Source organism: Aegilops tauschii, chromosome 7, assembly GCF_002575655.3.
Source record: "Aegilops tauschii subsp. strangulata cultivar AL8/78 chromosome 7, Aet v6.0, whole genome shotgun sequence".
In the NCBI taxonomy this organism is placed as follows: domain Eukaryota; kingdom Viridiplantae; phylum Streptophyta; class Magnoliopsida; order Poales; family Poaceae; genus Aegilops; species Aegilops tauschii.
This window is the reverse complement of record NC_053041.3, coordinates 574,913,993-574,932,931: the sequence shown is the minus strand read 5'-3', so window position 1 is coordinate 574,932,931 and position 18,939 is coordinate 574,913,993.

Genomic DNA, 18,939 nt, shown 5'->3' with positions numbered 1-18,939 from the left:
GTCTTCCTTATGAGTGGCAGTTGAGGACGAGCGATGGTCTTTTCCTACCGATCTATCCCCCTAGGACGATGCGTATTAGTACTTTGCTTTGATGGCTAATAAATTTTTGCAATAAGTATGTGAGTTCTTTATGACTAATGTTGAGTCCATGGATTATACACGCTCTCACCCTTCCACCATTGCTAGCCTCTCTAGCACCGCGCAACTTTCACCGGTGCATTAAACCAAGCATATACCCTTCCTCAAAATAGCCACCATACCTACCTATTATGGAATTTCCATAGCCATTCCGAGATATATTGCCATGCAACTTCCACCGTTCCATTTATTATGACACATACCATCATTGTCATATTGCTTTGCATGATCATGTAGTTGGCATAGTATTTGTGGATTGGCCACCGTTCATATAATTTATACATGTCACTCTTGATCATTGCACATCCTGGTACACAACCGGAGGCATTCATATAGAGTCATATTTTGTTCTAGTATTGAGTTGCAATTCTTGAGTTGTAAGTAAATAAAAGTGTGATGATCATCATTATTACAGCATTGTCCCATGTGAGGAAAGGATGATGGAAGCTATGATTCCCTCACAAGTTGGGATGAGACTCCGGACTTAAAAAGAGAGGCCAAAGAGCCCAAAATAAAAAAAAAAGAGGCCAACGAGCCAAAACAAAAAAATGAGAGAAAAGGGGAGAAGGGACAATGTTACTATCCTTTTTCCACACGTGTGCTTCAAAGTAGCACCATGATCTTCATGATAGAAAGTCTCCTATTTTGTCACTTTTATATACTAGTGGGAATTTTTCATTATATAACTTGGCTTGTATATTCCAATGATGGGCTTCCTCAAATTGCCCTAGGTCTTCATGAGCAAGCAAGTTGGATACACACCCACTTAGTTTTCATTCTGAGCTTTCATACACTTATAGCTCTAGTGCATCCGTTGCATGGCAATCCCTACTCACTTGCATCGATATCAATTGATGGGCATCTCCATAGCCCATTAATCTGCCTAGTTGATGTGAGACTTTCTCCTTTTTGTCTTCTCCTCACAACCTACACCATATTCTACTTCACCTATAGTACTATATCCATGGCTCACACTCATGTATTGCGTGAAAGTTGAAAAGGCTTGAGAACATTAAAAGTATGAAACAATTGCTTGCCTTGTCATCGGGGTTGTGCATGATGAAATATTTTGTGTGATGAAGATAGAGCATAGCCAGACAATATGATTTTGTATGGATAACTTTCTTTGGTCATGTTATTTTGAGAAGACATGATTGCTTTATTAGTATGCTTGAAGTATTATTGTTTTCATGTCAATATTAAACTTTTGTGTTGAATCTTATGGATCTGAACATTGATGCCACAATAAAGAAGATTATATTGATAAATATGTTAGGTAGCATTCACACTTCATAAATTCTTTCTTTTATCATTTACCTACTCGAGGACGAGCGGGAATTAAGCTTGGGGATGTTGATACTTCTCCAACGTATCTATAATTTATGAAGTATCCATGCCATGTTTGTAACAATTTTATATGGTTTTGGTATGATTTTATTAGAACTAACCCGGACTGACGTTGTTTTCAGCAGAACTACCGTGGTGTCATTTTTTGTGCAGAAATAAAAGTTTTCAGAATGGGCTAAAAATTTACGGTGATTTTTCATGGACCAAAGGAGACCCCCGAAGCATCGGAGCTGGACCTGAAGAGTCCCAAGGAGTCCACAAGCCAGGGGGCGCGTCCTACCCCCAGGGCGCGCCTTGAGGGCTTGTGGGCCCCTCGGGCACCTCCCTGACTTGTTTCCGACACCAAAAATTCTCATAAATATATAAACCTCCGAAAAGAATCCTAGATCGGAAGTTCCGCCGCCGCAAGCCTCTGTCGCCACGAAAATACCAATCGGGAGCCTGTTCCGGCACCCTGCCGGAGGGGGAAACCATCACTGGAGGCCATCTTCAACATCCCGGCGGCCACCATGATGAGGAGGGAGTAGTTCACCCTCGGGCCTGAGGGTATGTACCAGTAGCTATGTGTTTGATCTCTCTCTCATGTTCTTGATTTGGCACGATCTTGATGTACCGCGAACTTTGTTACTATAATTGAATCATATGGTGTTTCTCTCCCTCTACCTTCTTGTGATGCATTGAGTCTTGCTCTTTGAGGTTTCGTTATGTTGGATTGAGTATTGGATTTGAAAACACTTGATGTATGTCTTGTGATGGGATATCTGTGGTGACAATGTGATGTTCTATTGATTCACTTGATGTATGTTTTGGCTCTCAACTCGCAGATTCCCGAGGTGACATTGGGGTAATCTATGCATAGGGGTTGATGCACGTTTTCGTCCTACGTTCTTTGATAGAAACTTTGGAGTGATTCTTTGTTGCACGTTGAGGGATTGTTATATGATCCAATTATGTTATCATTGTTGAGAGACTTTGCACTAGTGAAAGTATGAACCCTAGGCCTTGTTTCCAAACATTGCAATACCGTTTTTGCTCACTTTTACTACTTGCTACCTTGCTGTTTTTTATATTTTCATATTAGAAAAACCTATATCTACTATCCATATTACACTTGTATCACCATCTCTTCGCCGAACTAGTGCACCTATACAATTTACCATTCTATTGGGTGTGTTGGGGACACAAGAGACTCTTTGTTATTTGGTTGCAGGGTTGTTGACAGAGCATCTTCATCCTACGCCTCCCACGGATTGATAAACCTTAGGTCATCCACATGAGGGAGAATTGCTACTGTCCTACAAAACTCTGCACTTGGAGGCTCAACACGAGTCTACAAGAAGAAGGTTGATTTTTGTCTTATTGTGTTCTGAGGCTTGAATGAGTAAGATGCCATCCTATAGAGCAATCTTTGGAAGAACAGACCTATATTAGCTCGACTGCTGGTCACAGTTATGTGATAGGGTGATCTGCAGTAAGCTCGTGAATAGGTCAGGAGTGTGACTAATATGCTCCGCCCAAGGGGTCAACATTCGGCAGCCTAGTACCAATAAGACATTTAGTGAAACTTCTTTATGCAAACTAACAATTCAAGACATAACTCATTGTTCAGTTGTGAAGGAGTGTGGCTACTTGCTATAGGTGGATGTTCAACCTTAACTGGTCTCCACTGAAAATAATGGTATATCAAAACAGTGTTTGGAATAGAGGACAACACTTTGGGCCTTTGAGATCTGGTGGGGTATTGTTGAAATACAGGGTGGGTTTTAGGCCTATCCATCAATTTTAGACAGATCTCTAAGTGCCCATGTGGGTGTCATGGCTAGGTAGTGGGAAGTTTAGTACCACTTCGCTAATGGAGAAAGTTTTGGACCTCTTTTAAAAGGGATCCTCTTCCACATGCTATTGGATCTTGAGAAGAGGAGTGGTTCCCGTGCACTCCTCCTTCGCCACCCGCCTCGCTCGCCCGTGCGTCATGTTTCGTGATCAAGCCGAGCTCACACCTATGTCATGTGTGCGCTTAATTTTTGCCGGTCAAGAACGGATAATTATTTGGTCAGTAGTTACAATTCATTAGCGGACGCTCCATGAATCTGAGTGGATCGTGGGTTGTTGCCAACTCGGACATGGGTCCAGCCCACATTTCCCTACCTGAATGCGCCTATATATTGGATGTGTCGGCAAACCTAGTCGTCACCCAGATCATATCACATCTGTCTCCTCGCACACACCGCCCACCGTCGTTCCTCTTGTGGCTATTGCTTCCGGCGATCCCATCCCGTCCACCACGTGCGCGGCTCAATGGGAGAGCAGGCCTCCGGAACCCTTCCCTTTGCGGTCCTGCACCGGGAGAAACCCAATTAGATTTTTGGGGAGTGTCTCATGCACGATTGCTCGCGGCTATTCGTCTTCGTCCACTTCTTTGTCTACGTCCTCATCGCCTTCTTAATCAACATCTCCACTGAAGCCGAGAAGCTCGCTGCCAAGAAGAAGGCCGTCGAGGACGCCGCCGCCACCGCCGTGGCTTCTATCTGGCCGACTGAAGGGTATAGCTCGTTTAGGGCATCTCCAAAGATGATCCGCAAATGTCCCCGGTATATATCTGTTTTTATGTCTGGACGTGGACCGCGGACATGACGCGGGAGGGAGTCATCCAAGGCTAAACACAAAGTATCCATTTGGGAGGAGCAAAAGTAGATGGGGATCATGCATGTGGTGAGATATTTATGATTTAGTGTCCGGTTGAGAGGAGAGAGAGAAGAGGGGGGAGGGCATGCATGTGCGGCCGGGTGGAGAGAGAGAAGAGGAGGATTATGTATGTGATTGGTCAAATGCATGTCTAGACTCCATCAAAGCCCCCACGTTTGTCTCTTGGATACCGGAATCTGTACGTCCGGACTGCTAAGCTGACATACACAGGTCCCTGTTGAATGAAAAAAATGGTCCGGACACTGTGGTCTGGACATATATTGAAGGTTTGAGGGTCCGCTTTGGACATGCCCTTATCATGCTCCTGTTTATTTTTGTGTTGGCCGTACTTGCTATTTGTGTGGATATTTCTGCAATGTGTGTAATATGTGCTTACGTGATCAAATATCAATATGTGTTTAATACTGTTAATGGCATGCTCATAATTTATTTTTGAAATATAATTCAATAGAAAAATTGCTAACATACTCAACAGGGAGGTCAACTCGAGTTTCACCCAAAGAAAAAATAAAGTCCAGTGCTCCTTGACTACCGCACAATCAAGTAATGAGAAGCCGAGACAAACTAATCGACGACAAGCTATGTAGCTGCATGGCCAGGCCATTGATCAAATGGCACGGCGCAGCTAGCACGTTGGCGGTCTGGGGAGTACTACAGCTGTCTAGAACGAGCTGGCGGCCGGCAACGAGGATGGCGAGAAGGATTCTTCGGCCGCTGAGCTCATAGTGGTAGTGATCTTCCTCCTCTTCACCAGGAACCGCTCCAGCGACCTCACGACGCCCTGCCCTCTCTTCACCTCCACGTCTTCCATCGCCCTCTTCGTCGTGCGTATGATAGCCCGCCCCTGTCCCTCCGCCGTCCCGCCTGCCTCGCCGCTGCTGCCCATCGCCGCCGAGCTTCTCCGGCAAACTATCTCTTCTCAAGAGAGAGGGGACCTGCTATTAGCTAGGGAGAAAGAAGCAAGAACGCCGTTGATAGGTGGCTGATGCAGGCTAAATTTTTTTAAATAATACATTTTTATTAAATTACAGAAATATTACGCTGAAAAAAGAATTTTCAAAAATAATACACCGTCGGCCCGCTGCAGGCCGACTGAGCCCAGTCAGCCCACAGCAGGCCGACGGGTGGCCCATCAGCTTGCTGCTGGCCGATTGGGCTGTCGGCCACCAGATCAAGCCCAGTCGGCCTGTAGTTGGCCGACAGGGTCCAGTCGGCCTGCAGTTGGCCGATAGGCCTGCAGTGGGCCGACTAGGCTCAGTTGGCCTGCTGTGGGCCGACTGACGCATGCCACCATTTTTTTCCGAATGATCGCTTGTTTTTTTTGTGCCACCCGTTTCCCGCCACCCGTTTCCCCTCACCCATTTCCCGCCACCCGTTTCCCGCCACCCATTTCCCGCCAACCCTTTCCCGCCATACCGCAGTCGTTCTTTCCCGCCATTTTCTCCTCTCTACCTATAAAACCCCCTTCAGACGGAGGTGGATAAGCATTGCAGTGTGGTGTAGTTGAGATGTCCCATTATCCTTTCAATCGTAGTTTTCACCCTGGGATGAGCAGGACTCTTCTGAGGCTAGCTACCGATTTCAGGATGGATAATAGGATAGTTCCATGGGACGAACTCACCGGTAGTGACACCATAATGAATGAGTTGGCTCACCAATTACGTAGGTCTGGGTGGCCTAAAAGGACCTATGAGGAGGTACGTAAAGAACTTCTTAGGTTGCATGACATGTGGAAGAAGGTAGTGGTGCCGAAGAGTGAAACTTTCAGAAGGATTGCAGCAAATAATCCATGTTTATGGACTGAGGAGAGAGAGGACGAAGATGATATCTTCATGCCGCCGCTTCCGGGTTCTGCATCGTCGAAGGCAAGAGTTCTTCATCATCGAAGGGCAAGGTTTCTGCATCGTCGAAGGGCAAGAGTTCTTCATCGTCGAAGGGCAAGAGTTCTGCATCGATCGAGGATGACGATGATGACTTCATGTAGTTTTTATGCTGTATGTTGTGAGTTCAGTTACGTACCATTACCAATTAGATGTAGTTCTATCTAGTTGTTTGTAATGTCTCGTTGAATGAATATTATGTTCTATCTAAATATGATGTTGTAGTTCGGATAACAGAGTACTAAAATAGAGTAGGCATATGTCTCGTACATAAGAACATAGTCATTTGTCTCATACATAGAATAGACATTAGTCTCACACAGAAATAGATGGTAATGTCTCTACTGATAGATAGAAGCGTCAGTGACGACGTCTGGCCTGGCGGAGAGGCGGATCTCGAATGAAAAATTCATCACATATAACTCGGTTTCCTGTAGCAATGCAACTCAACAACCCTTTTCCATTCCCATTCGCTCAGCATTTCTTGAATCTTGCCATCATCAGTTATGTCAATCAATTTTCTTTCCCCAGGGCCATCTGACTGCTTCCTGCTGACGTAGTACACAAAATCGTCTTCCTTCAACCCTTGCTTCAACATGAATTTAGTCTTCAACCAATCAAAAGTGAGGTCCACTTCACTAACTTGCACAACACTTGGAGAAAAGCCTTGGACATGAACAATAGGGCTAAGCACCCACTGAGTACCCTTAGCCATCTGCAACACACAAATCGCATTGAGTACCTAACCTACCCCTTAGCCATACTACCGGAGAACCTACGAAAAATAAAATGTGGGCTGAAATATACCTTTGAAGCGTGCGTGCGAACGAAGAACGACGAACGGCGGCCACCAAACTGCCGGTGCTCCGCTTCCAACGAAGAACGACGAACAACAGCTTCACCTCCACCACACTGCCCCAACTTCACCACCACCACACTGCAATGCTTATCCACCTCCGTCTGAAGGGGGTTTTATAGGTAGAGAGGAGAAAATGGCGGGAAAGAACGACTGCGGTATGGCGGGAAAGGGTTGGTGGGAAATGGGAGGAGGGAAACGGGTGGTGGGAAACGGGTGGCGGGAAATAGGAGGAGGGAAACGGGTGGCGGGAAACGGCTGGCGGGAAACGGGTGGCGGGAAATGGGAGGAGGGAAACGGGTGGCGGGAAAAGGGTGGCGGGAAAAAGTTGGCGCGAACATATGGCGGGAAAGGGTTCTTCATCATCGAAGGGCAAGGTTTCTGCATCGATCGAGGATGACGATGATGACTTCATGTAGTTTTTATGCTGTATGTTGTGAGTTCAGTTACGTACCATTTAATTTAGATGTAGTTCTATCTAATTGTTTGTAATGTCTCGTTGTATGAATATTATGTTCTATCTAAATATGATCTTATAGTTCCGATAACAGAGTACTAAAATAGAGTAGGCATATGTCTCGTACATGAGTACATAGTCATTTGTCTCATACATAGAATAGACATAAGTCTCACACAGAAATAGATGGTAATGTCTCTACTGATAGATAGAAGCGTCAGTGACGACGTCTGGCCTGGCGGGGAGGCGGATCTGGAATCGGGGACCATCCCAACCTGTCGGGTGCCCTAATGTGACGAGGAGGAATCTCAGACTCTCCCTGGTCATGCTGTGTATCCTGTGTGGGGCCTGGTGGAGGATTCGAAAACATGTTCATCCACTGGGTGTGCTGCGACATCTGAGACTGTATGTTGTCCTCGGGATGTTGATCACTCCCCCACGTTAAAGGAAATATGCCCTAGAGGCAATAAAAAAGTTATTATTTATTTTCTTATATCATGATAAATGTTTATTATTCATGCTAGAATTGTATTAACCGGAAACATAATACATGTGTGAATACATAGACAAACAGAGTGTCACTAGTATGCCTCTACTTGACTAGCTCGTTAATCAAAGATGGTTATGTTTCCTAGCCATAGACATTTGTCATTTGATTAACGAGATCACCTCATTAGGAGAATGACGTGATTGACTTGACCCATTCCGTTAGCTTAGCACCCGATCGTTTAGTATGTTGCTATTGCTTTCTTCATGACTTATACATGTTCCTCTGACTATGAGATTATGCAACTCCCGTTTACCGGAGGAACACTTTGTGTGCTACCAAACGTCACAACGTAAATGGGTGATTATAAAGGTGCTCTACAGGTGTCTCCAAAGGTACTTGTTGGGTTGGCGTATTTCGAGATTAGGATTTGTCACTCCGATTGTCGGAGAGGTATCTCTGGGCCCACTCAGTAATGCACATCACTATAAGCCTTGCAAGCATTGTGACTAATAAGTTAGTTGCGGGATGATGTGTTACGGAACGAGTAAAGAGACTTGCCGGTAACGAGATTGAACTAGGTATCAAGATACCGACGATCGAATCTCGGGCAAGTAACATACTGATGACAAAGGGAACAACGTATGTTATTATGCGGTCTGGCCGATAAAGATCTTCGTAGAATATGTGGGAGCCAATATGGGCATCCAGGTCCCGCTATTGGTTATTGACCGGAGACGTGTCTCGGTCATGTCTACATAGTTCTCGAACCCGTAGGGTCCGCACGCTTAAAGTTACGATGACAGTTTTATTATGAGTTTATGTGTGTTGATGTATCGAAGGAGTTCGGAGTCCCGGATGAGATCGGGGACATGACGAGGAGTCTCGAAATGGCCGAGACGTAAAGATCGATATATTGGACGACTATATTCGGACTTCGGAAAGGTTCCGAGTGATTCGGGTATTTTTCGAAGTACCGGAGAGTTACGGGAATACGTATTGGGCCTTATTGGGCCATACGGGAAAGAAGAAAAAGGGCCTCAAGGGTGGCCGCACCCCTCCCCTTGGTCTGGTCCGAATTGGACTAGGGAAGGGGGGCGCCCCCTTCCTTCCTTCTCTTTTTTCCTTCCTCTTTTTCTATTCCATATGGGAGGTGGAATCCTACTAGGACTAGGGAGTCCTAGTAGGACTCCACACTTGGTGCGCCCCCTCCTAGGGCCGGCCTCCTCCTCCCTTGCTCCTTTATATACGGGGGCAGGGGGCCACCCCAGAGACACAACAATTGATCCTTGATATCTTTTAGCCGTGTGTGGTGCCCCCTCCACCAAATTACACCTCGATAATATCATTGCGGAGCTTAGGCGAAGCCCTGCGTCGGTGGAACATCATCATCGTCACCACACCGTCGTGCTGACGAAACTCTCCCTCAACACTCGGCTGGATCGGAGTTCGAGGGACGTCATCGAGCTGAACGTGTGTAGAACTCGGAGGTGCCGTGCGTTCGGTACTTGATCGGTCGGATCGTGAAGACGTACGACTACATCAACCGCGTTGTGATAACGCTTCCGCTGTCGGTCTACGAGGGTACGTGGACAACACTCTCCCCTCTCGTTGCTATGCATCACCATGATCTTGCGTGTGCGTAGGAAATTTTTTGAAATTACTACGTTCCCCAACACACGTATCATGTGATGCCGACATAGACGCCTGATATCCATAGGCTCCTACGCGATGGAACGTTTCATCATGAAGAATGAGGTCGCGTCAATTAATATTGAAAACAATAAATATGAAGACACATACCTGCTGGCTGTGACGTCTGCCCCGGCTCAAACACGAAACTGGACGAGGGACCGTGCTGCTGTGGCTGTGGAGATAACACGAAGCTCGACGAGGGACCGTGTTGCTGTGGCTGTGGAGAAAACACGAAGCTCGACGTGGGACCATAGTGCTGCGGGTGCCACGTAGAACTGCCGGGTTGGTCAGGACGTGGTGGCCTGGTTGTCGGCTGATGTGCTAGACGTGGACGTGGTTGATGTCGGTGCATGGAGTGACGCGGCTGCTCCTGCTGGTGCTGAACAACATCGGTTCTCCGGGTGCACGTGATAGCCTCGTACACAGTCCGTATCTTATTCTGAATTCTTTCCAAGAAGGGTTGTACCACTGGACGATGATGAAGAAGAGGTCCAGACGATAGTGATCGTCCAAAGGTGGTCACGTCGTCGTAGAGTTCGCGTATCAAGGTAGCCTGCAAATTTCCATGACGATTAATAATGTCTGTCTCTTGCACGTCAAAGTATGTGACAACATTACGTAAAGAAAATATATCTTACCGCGTACTGCCTAGAGCCCGAAGTATCATAGCTCGGGTACATATCCGACGGAGTAGGATCCGGTATCTCCTCTGGGTGGGAGTACTCAACAATGCGTAACCGTGTTCCGGTCATGTAGCGCCGCAAATAGAGATTGAATTCATCGAGATCGAAATTGTGATTCTCGTGCCATAGATTTGTGTTTGCTGTCTCCCATTCTATAACATACGGCTCTAGTCTAACTAGCCAGTCAGCAGTTGTCCTGTTCATGCCCTTCCTTGTCGTCCTAAAATTGTGGTGTGTGTTCAACAATTACCTAAAGCTTCGAATGGAGTACTATGAAAGATAATGCAACATTGAAAAACTGGTTAATACCTGTGGATGTGTGCTGGCACCGGGTTCTCTATAGGGGGAGGTAGCTCCAACTGTAGAAGACCAAATTGCCTCATAACCCTCTGTTGTGCCATCTCCTCGACGAAGACATCGAAGATGATCTTAGATTTTGTCATCCAGTAATCTCGGTCCCTTGTGCATAGCACAGACATACCAGCAGGGTATCTCGCTTGTATGGCTGCTTCGTGTAGGGCTGCCAGATGACCCCGGTGTACGCATCGAACTGCTCGTTCAATGTTGTGTATGCCTTCCTGGTCTGATCACTAGCAAAGCGTCTCTGCAGAGAAGAAAAGTTAGTAGCCGCTAGCATCGAACTATCTCTTGTGCAGAAAAAGTTGCATTAAACTACAACACGGTGCATACCTCGCGACGAGTCCAACACAGACCGAAAGTAGGCATGTCGATGCCGTCAACATCAAACATGGCGTCTATAGGCTCATGAACACGTACATCTGGTCGCCCTATAGAGAACCTCTCCCACGACCACAGCTGTAGGACGCGACCAGACGCGCGAAAGGTAAAAGGCCGACCCATTTCAACCTTCATCAGAGAACTTTTCAGTTAGTGTCTCCCATTTCAACCTTCTCCATGTGTGTCATGTAGCAAAGACCACCTCTCCAGAGGCTCATGCTCTATCCACTACTGAAGGTTTTAATCGACCTCCCGAGCCTTCTCCTAGTACCAGGTGGGTCAAAGCCTGGCAGGTCACATAGCCCAACAGGCTCCTCCTCCACGGCCGCTGTTCCTGTTGCCAACTGTGCAGCTACTGCTTCAACATGTGCCCTCACCGCTGCATCTCTTGCAGCTTTCCTGTCCCTCACGTGTCTCTGCGTGCACACATTAAGTCTATCGCGTATCAAATTATACTTCCATAACTGGTTCTGCTTGCAGAGTTTTTTGAACAGATTCATCAGGTTCTTATTTCTAAACTGCGAGAAGAAATTAGCCCCCAGATGGCGCATGCACCAACGGCTCTGCAAGTCCTGCCATGGAACTTGTTCCTCAGGGCCTGGGTTTGTCAGTGTCCTTATCGCACTGAGTATACCTGCATGCCTGTCATGAAGGATGCACACATTGGGCTTCTCCTTCACAACTGATATTTTCAACTGCCTGAAGAACCATGTCCAACTTTCAATGTTCTCACTCTCCACAAAAGCAAATGCCAGTGGGACGACTTGATTTTGGCCGTCTTGACCTATGGCTGTCAGGATCTGACCCTTGTACTTACCTGTGAGAAAAGTACCGTCAACACATATCACCGGTCGGCAATGCCTGAAAGCTTCGATGCATACACCGAAAGAGAAGAAGAGACGATGCAACACCCTCACAGTTGGGAACTCTGGCATGAACATGTCTTGGATATCGATATAGGTGCCTGGATTCCGCTGCTGCAGGGTGTGGAGGAGGTGGACAACAGAGTCATATGCATCAAAATAAGAACCAAATCTCCTCTCAAGCGCTGCATGCTTAGCCCTCCAAGCCTTGCCATAAGAAATTCTGTACTTGAACCTGGCGAAGACTTTACTCTGGACTGCCTTCACTTCCATAGCTTTGCCCTGCACTATCTCATCGTAAAACAATCGAGCAATAAGCGTGGATGAAAGGTTGGCATGATCTTGAGGGATGTAGGGAATAAGACAAGTGTGATTAACTAAGTCACTTATCACCCAACTTGTGCCATACTTAGGGAGAAAGCCGTGCACCCTGGCGGGACAATCTGCGTTCTTGCATACCATTGTCAGGAATTTCTGACTGGACACCTGAGCTGTGAAAACCCTTTGCGTGGACATTGCCCAATTAATTATTGCATCCTTCAGGGCTTGCTTGTTCGGATACATAGCACCCGTCGCAATATTGTTCTGGTGATATTGCCAGGCTGAATCATGTCCATCATTCACGGTCATTGCAGATGATAAGTCATGATTCCACCATGCAGGATTCGGGACCTCCTCTGCATTTTCTTCTTCATCTGACTCGTCAGAATCATCGGCATGACCCCTTTCAACATCGGTGTCTTCTTCTTCCATCTGGTTCTGCATGTGCCCATCTACCTCGTCAGCGTCCACCTCGCCATTGTAATCACCATCGGCATTTCCTCCTTCTACCTGACTACTCTGCCCTGGTTCATAACCATAAGCATTTCCTCCTTCTACCTGACTGCTCTGTCCTTGTTCGTAACCATAAGCATTTCCTCCTTCTACCTGACTGCTCTGTCCTTCGTAGCCACCCTCGCCTTCATGTGCAGTGACCTCCTTCACGACGGGAAGCACTAAAGCAACAGGATTGCATCCCCTTCGTTCACAACCTTGTAACCACCGCACCCAATCGGAGTCTCCCTCTATTGGCCTCAAATAAAAGTAAATTTTTGAACTTGACCGTGTCCACAATGCATGAACACCGACGGTGTGTGTTTCAGTATCAAGACCTAAACTTGCCGCAATCCATTCTTTCAACTGACTAACAGACCATGTTTGTGGTGCGCTCATTGCCACCTCTATGTGAGTAAATTCACTCAGATCTGCTCCCAACTCATTTGTTTGGACAGTACCAGGACCATAGTAAAATCTCAACTTCACTACATCGGACATCTTGACTCACCTATTTTTTTTCAACAACAAAATACAAGTATTAAGCAACAACTTATTATCCCCACTAACAAATATTAGACATGTCTATATATTACCAGGACCATAGTAAATTTGACGATCAATATAATTTAATCTATGTGGACGATTATGATGAGTTGCTTGACTCTTGTTTTAATAATAATATAATAATAGATTATAGTTACGGTCCGTAATATAACCGACAAATATGATAATTCGGTTTATTTGAATAAATAGGCCCATGTTGATGTATTTTTTATTTTAATCTATTTTAAGAATAATTTAGAAAAAGGCATGCGTCTTTTTTCTAGGATCATGTAAAATTCTTCCTTGCAAAGAAGTTTTTATCCCAAGTTTTTTTGTTAGTAGGCCCACGTTGAGGCATTAGCGGGGTGCTATTGCTTATTATGGGTTAAACTACAGCGTGGCAGTTTAAAAAAAACAGTGTGGCATTGAGACGTACTTTAGTTAATGGACTTTAGAAAATACGCAGAATAAAGGTTAGCGTGTAATCCGCTTCAATTTGGCATCGGATACGGACTAAAACGTTTTTTAACATGTAATTGTACTTTTCCCTTTTTTTGTTTGCTTGTTAGATTTTCATCACACTGACATGCTATGCACATGCCGACCCGAACTCTTTAAAAAAATCTTGTCTCTTCTTTCGAACTTTTTATTCATGTTTCCAACTTCTTATCACGCACCTGTGTACGTGTCAAGTATTAAGCAAATATTACGGACCTTTTTTCGGAACTACTACAAATACTTACACTACTAAATACTTGACATCCACATATAGTACGGATTATTACCGGAGCAACTACACATTTTTACACAACTAATTAGTTGACATCTAAATATATTTACGTATACTACCGGGGCAAATAACAATAATCGCACACCTAATTTATTTCACATCGAAACATATTAACAAATACTACCGGAGCACCTACGAAAAATAAAATGTGGGCTGAAATATATCCTTGAAGCGTGCGTGCGAACGACGAACGACGAACGAAGAACGACGAACGACGAACTGCCGGTGCTCCGCCTCCAACGAAGAACGACGAACAACAGCTTCACCTCCACCACACTGCCCCAACTTCACCACCACCACACTGCCCCAACTTCACCACCACCACACTGCCCCAACTTCACCACCACCACCTCCACCAAAATGCTCACCACGACCACAACGAGCTACCCCATCAGTAGATCGAGACCTCTTTTGGCTGCCCTAAATGAGTTGAATCCATTCACGGTGCCAAAATCGCGAAAATCTTGCTCATTTAGGTGTATAAATGGATGACATTTTTCTGTAGAGAGAGGAGAAGGGAAGAACACAGAGAACAGAAGAAGAAACGAGCAAGGGGAGAAGAAGAAGGGAGGAAGGAGTGGATAAGGCACGGGCCGGCCAGGTGTGTCAGGTGGCAGCACCCTGTCGGCCAGCAGCTGGCTGATCGGCGCGCGGTAGGCCGACAGGGGCGCACCACGCCGACAGCCCAGTCCCTCCCCCTCGCGACGTGGCCCGACCAACCAGAGGCCGCCGCGTGCCAGCCGGGCCTGCAGTCGGCCTGCTGCTAGCCGATCGGCCTGCTGTGGGCTGATTAGGCCCAGTCGGCCTGCAGCGGGCCGACGGTGTATTATTTTTGAAAATAATATTTTCGGCGTATTATTTCTGTAATTTAATAAAATAAATGTATTATTTAAAAAAATTAGCCTGATCCAATGTGAGACCTGCAGATCGACGAGGTTTTAAAGCTGATCTTCCCGTGTTCGGCATGCAGTTCGGCACACGTGCGCGCCAGTGCACGAACGTGTTTTTGCACACGTACAGCATGGTTTTATTTTGCGAAACCATCTGCTCGATCGGGCAAAGCCGCGTACGTTTGTCGCTGGCACATTGGGTCCACCGGCCAGTTCTGGTAGGAAGTGAAGAGAGCTTAATAGGGGAAAAGACCGTGTGGCTATGGCTAGCTTGCTTGGCCGAACTGAATCCCAATAAGGCTAAGAACATGCCATACATGCGCGTACTCGGCATGAGGAGCGTACTGAATTGATCTCAGCTGTAACAAACTCGAGAGAGAACTCCCTACGTTTGTGCTACGATCGAAGGCGGGCAAAGGCAACTTTTTGGTTTTGGTCCATGCACCCTTAGAGGAGGTCACGCTTGTTGGGCATATGTACGCACGAGAAAAAAAACAGACCGCCCCCTAAAAGCATCTACAGCCGGGCGCTCCAAACCCGTCTCAAAAATTCGGGCGGATGGTCCGGTCAGTGACCGGTCATAAAAAACTAACTCAGACAGGCTCCTCAAATGGGTCTCAAATGCCCGGATTGACCAGCACCCGTCATATCCCGTTCAAATCTAGGGTGGATAGGGGGGGCGTCGGTCACGTCGAACAGACACTATGGTCCCACACGGAATCGTCCGATGGACGTCTCCTTGGGTGAGGGTGTGAACGTCGTGTGGCGTTGCTCCGGCTCGCCGCCCGAGGCCAATTATGGCTATTTAAGCCGACAGGTGTCCCCAACCCTAGCCACATCCACCTCCTCCCTCTCCGTGCCGCCAGCCGAGCCCATCCACCTCTCTCCCGCTCCGCCGATCTTCCCACGCCCTTTGGCTTCGCCATGCTTCGACAAAAGAAGATCACATATGCTATGCTCACGCTAGAGCGCCGGTTCCGGATTGAGCAGGAGATCCCGGCGAGGCGCGCCGACCGCATCGATGCCTGCCTGCCTCTGGACTCGCCGGAGGAGGAGGAAGAGGAGAAGAAGCTGGCTCCTATGGAGGTGGAGGATCCGGAGGAGGACGGGGCGGAGCAGCTGGAGGAGGAGTTGGCGCTGGCTCCGAGCTTCAACATGGAGAACGCGAAGGAGGAGTTAGCGGTCGCCCAAGCGGCTGAGATGGCAGAGCAGGAGGCCATCCTGGAGTCCATCCAGGATGAGGCCCATGTGGAGGCCAACCGGCAGTTCATCCAGCAAGACCTGACGGTGACCAACGCGCTTTTCGAAGGGGTGGAAGCGGAGATGAAGGCGGAGGCCGACGCAGAGCAGCCAGAGGAGGTGGAGTTGCGGCTGCCTCCCATGTACTTGGGGCCGGACACGGAGATAATGGACATCTCCGACGAGAATTAGGGTAGTGTAGGTTTTACTTGATCTATGTAGTACGTGGACTTCATTGTTTGCATGCATTTGTATGGATCTAAGGTTTATAGTATGAGGTATCCAAATGCAATGCAGAGAAGCAAATTTAAGGGTGACCGATCACTGCCCGCGAAAGTGCCCAGATGCATCCGTGGTTGTTTGAGGGTCGGATTTGCTATCCGCGGATGTAGATGCTCTAAAAGGGTTCTATAGCTGACCAGAAGGCCTCTACCACCGTTGTACACCTCCAGGGTTGCCGGTGACGTCCTCTTGCTGCCCTTCTTCCCGGCCATCTCCGCACAGCCAGAGATCCCAAGGTCCAGCCATGGGCTGCTGCTAATGAACTCAGCCAACTCTAGTTAGTAATTTTTCGCATATGTATTTGGTGTTCCAATTAAGAGATGAATATATCATATTGTATGTTAGTCCTAATGATTTATTTTCAGCATTGGTATCTTGAGATAAGTGTTGGAACGCTAATAGGAAATCTGTTGACAATTACTCAAGCTGCGGGTTCAATCACTTAGGATTAATGATCCAGGTATGGAGCCGGTTAAAACCCAATGTTATTTTGTTAGCACTTCTTCATCGTGATTCGCCCTTATGTTCTTCAATTGAGCATCTATTGTCATAATTAAGTTACAATAAAGTTCTGTTAAAGGTTAATCTACCGTGTTAAGTCATAATCATGATTCGGTCGCGTGCTAATCAAGTCTTGGTAGCTTATAGCTCTTGGTTTATTCATAATATTTAAAAAAGCACTTGAGTTTCGGCTAAGCAAGAATTTTGAAGGAGGGAAACTATGCGTAGTCGACCCCAAACAAAATTCCCCAAATCCCATCGAAACCCTAAATGTAAATCCCTGAAAATGTTTGGGCTCGGGCTGCTCTCCTTATGAACGCCGCCTCCACAGCTCTCCTTTCATGGTCCTGCACAACCCCAGCTATGTAGAGTGTCGAGATCTTCCGTTGTCGGTGGGTCCTCGGCCCGGCCCATGACTGTTAGGCCCACGTGGTGAGTATCCCTAACCCAAGACACCATCAGTAGCCCCTATAGTTGTTAGATCTGATGCAACAACTTGCAATGACACTCAGCTAGTTGCTTGTACCAAGATTTTATTATGAAACCCTTGTTTTAAACCATCCCCATATAGGTTTGTCAGATTCAGGATTCAAAGTCAGTCCCCATCAACTCATTACTCATCTCAGCTTATTTTCGTTGCAAATCTTCTCACATCCACCTCCTAAAGTTGCATTGTCAATGCTTATTTTCCATTTGTTTTAGAATATGACATATGCCATTACTTACCTCATAGAGGTCATGATGCTGGTGTTTAAATGGAACATTACTACACCACACATCTTCCAGTAAGTTAGTTAACGAAAGATATTGATTGGCTTCTGCTGAGGTTTTGGGTTCGATGGCAAGAGTGGCTTGTCTCAAATGTAAGCACTCGTGACTTTCACAATGAATTATCAAGGGCCAGACACACCCTAGTTATATTCTATAGGGAATGGTGAGCTTTATTACATGGTCATGCCCCTATTTTAATACAAGACACCATAGTTGAGGGCAATTATACATGTGCTACCCAAAAAATGTAATTCTTTGGACTCCAAGCATCTAATTAATCTTAACATCCTAAGGTGCAAAAGTGGATTTTGTGCCTAACATGACATTTGACCTTGAAACCTATACCAAAGAGATTGCGTTGAGATTTGTTCTGGATCACAAACTCAAATTCAAACACAAGAAAACAAACGACGGGGTTCACAAAGCAGAATGAACATCTGAACCATTGAGGATTAGCTAGGCACATGTTATTCCTACTCTAAGTTCTAATTGATATGACTAAAATAATGCACCATGGCATGAAAAAAACACTTAATTTCACGGTATACAAACTTCTGGTGAATTGTGTTGCGCTTGGCAATATTTTATTCTAGGCAAATCACTTTCACATGCTTCAATGGCAAACATATTGACCCCTTGTCAGAAAAGAGAAAAGGCAAGCAATTAAAATGGGTGTATCGAAGGTTTAAACTAAAAATAATGATATGCTTGTGGCATTAGAATTTAACAAATAGAACTAGATAGTGTACTACAAAGGACACACCTATAAGGAATCTATTTTCCTTCAACACATAAAGGTTGATGTTCCGGTGTAGTGGTTACTATTTATAAGCCTGTGGAGAATCTAGCTAGTCAAAATCTAGAAGACGGCCGGAGGCAGACAAACCATAGTCGCAACCATCTCGATCATACCAATCACTATGATAAATTAAAACCCACTTCTAAACATTACAGTGCTCTCTTCTCTTCATAATTTGGAAGGCCTAACATGATGAAACCGGTGAAAGACATGCTTATGTTTCATAAGTACAACACTCTATAGTGCATATGAGCAATTAGCACTAAATACAACCCGAGTGACATCAATTGCATATATCTATTCTCCGGACATTAAAATATTCAAGTGTGTTGTGGTGAATAATGGATGGAGTTGGTATGAAGACATTAATTTGTATTCATGTTTTATCCGTAGACAATCTATTCCTTGTTGAGTTTTTCCTGAACATTATGTTTACTTGCGATGAATTTGGTGATATA